Raw genomic sequence first — 2,500 nt, forward strand, 5'->3', positions numbered from 1 at the left:
CAACAAACTTGTATAAATCTAGCCACAGCTCATTGAAGAAGCACCAATATTCGCTGTTTTAATTGCAATTAATAAAAACAACGTTTCATATAAAAATGCAAGAGTTTGATTACCATTTGTTTATAATGCAACTACTTATGAACATAATTATTGTAGCAACAACATTCGTCGCGAACAGGATCTGACCTGTCGATGATAGTTATCGGTGTAAGATTAAACGATCTTGGCTATATATTCGTGTGCCATTCTGGGCTACGTTCAGTTGTGAATAAGACGATTGGAGTACTAACGTAAGTGCAAGCATACTTAATTGTATTATTTTCTTTGTCCATACAGATAATCGCATATATTGCATAGACCGTCATCAGTGGGAAAGAACCACGTATTAAAAGTGTGCATCAATAAGGCTCTCATTAATTACATGACATGTAACGCAGATATTTCTGCTAGAAAATGTTATATGAAAACAAAATATTTAATTTTGTTTTTAATATAGATAAAACAACACATTATGATCACATGCTCAAACAACCACTAAGATTAGATTATTTTTTAAATAACAAAATGTATAAACTGTATTCATATATAGAAGGTATTGATAGCGATCGCTAACACAAGTTGCAGACTAAGTGATAAGAACTATTATATTGAATTGGTGTTTAATTAATTAGAGACTGATATCTTACATCATTAAATATTAACCTTAATGTTGACGTATACATTTGTTTGTGATTTTGTCCATACTTTTCAATATTTTGTCGAATTCGTGTGTATTTAAAGTCACAATCCATTTGATTTGTACTGGAAGGAAATTCATTATTCCGAATTATAATAAGGGTAGCCATTATCTTTCTTTTTTTTCAGTAAGAACATGTATTTCCTTTTTTTCGCAATTGAGCTCAATCCACAATACTACTGTCAGACTTCCATTACTCTCGTGAAAGAAAGGAATAAGGCCCATTTAAAGTATTTCTATACTTTATTTAGTTTGATTCTGCTGTTAACAATGGACTATTAATTTTCCATTTAATTTTTCTGGATTAACGCTTGTAAAATAGGAATAACCCCGTATTGACTGGGCGTAACACCGCGGCATATACCATCATTCACTTTATGAAATAGTGCGAATGGTTCATCAGCGTGTTAACTTCCGAAAAGTGGTGATTGTGTTTATTAAAGGTTTAAATGCATTTATAGTTAATATCGGTCAGAATTTCCTTTAAACTTCTTATAGGTATTTGTGTTTATGGTGCATTATTAATTGAAAAAACATATCATTGTTAGAACGTATTGCCATGAGGACAACTGTGTTGGTGATTGTTATGAAATGGTCCGATTTTGACAAGAAGAATAATGAGATCTTAGAATTAAACGGCGTCATAAGTCTTGCATATAATTCAAAACAATTTATGAAAGACAAAAATCTCAAATTATGATTGATTCAAATCTAGGTATGCACATTTTAAATTCAAATACAAGAAAAAATCTGTCGTTGTCACGTAACATCGGTATTTTCAAATGTTATGGGAAAAAATCAGTAGTAAATAGTAGAGTCTGTCCGGTCACATGAATCATAAATATTTTTAAGCCTGATAATAATTGTTCAACAAAGGGACCGGACACATCTAAGAACGTCAACCTCTTTTTGTCATTCTGTCTGTCTGTCTGTTATTTACTATAAAAGTATTTGAGACTATAAAATGATGGTACACATCAAACTTTAAACACATGCGGCCCACGGTTTCAGAGATGTTTAAAAAAATATTTTAATATAAGTTTATATAAATAAGATGACCCCTTGGGTGTCGTCAATTTTGTACCACAGTGTCATAATTTGAACAACCTTTGAAGAGAACTTCTAGAAGGTGTTAGGCACCAAAAATACCCTCTGAACTTTGAGGTTTCAATTATATTATATTTCCACTTTAATAAACTATTTTTGCTTTGGTAAACAAAATATATATGGACTGGAGCGTTTTAAACAACTTTGAAAGAGAGGCACCCAGTGATTATTCTTGATAATATCTTGACAAGACGCCTAGCAATTTAGAAGAATATGTCGTTTGAAGCAAATTGTTGACGACTGACGACTAACGCCGGACGATACACGATACATAACGTCGAATGCCAGAGGGCTAGTTACCACAATAGCTTACCATCAGCACGAAGATAAGCTAAAATAACGAATCAATATTATGAGCATTATCCAAATTATAAAGCCAATACATAGAAATACATTAGTTCATGAATACACATTAACTGTACAACACAATTCAGTGAATAGAAAATCATCGCCATACAAACGCATATTTAAATTATTAATTGTAATCGAAAGGATTGATAAAAATAATACATGTATTATTCTTTACCCCTTAACTGGCCGAATTCGGATATATCAGATACTTTATCAAGGATTTATTAAAAATTACTTAACACCTGTGAAATTTTAACTCATTCACACAGAATACAAACACAATATATTGTGTCCATTTTAATCGGT

At 31.4% G+C, this 2,500-nt stretch overlaps 1 protein-coding gene across 1 annotated transcript in view; it reads left to right on the forward strand.

Annotated features, from left to right (window-relative positions):
• Window positions 1–156: 156 nt before the first annotated feature.
• LOC127833930 (cell death abnormality protein 1-like) overlaps window positions 157–2,500 on the forward strand; it is a 10,903-nt gene continuing 8,559 nt past the window's right edge. The window contains exon 1 of the mRNA XM_052359447.1: window positions 157–290. The gene's annotated coding sequence lies outside the window, so the exon portion shown is untranslated. The remainder of the gene's footprint in view (window positions 291–2,500) is intronic.

The sequence above is a fragment of the Dreissena polymorpha genome, chromosome 6 (assembly GCF_020536995.1).
Source record: "Dreissena polymorpha isolate Duluth1 chromosome 6, UMN_Dpol_1.0, whole genome shotgun sequence".
NCBI lineage: Eukaryota > Metazoa > Mollusca > Bivalvia > Myida > Dreissenidae > Dreissena > Dreissena polymorpha.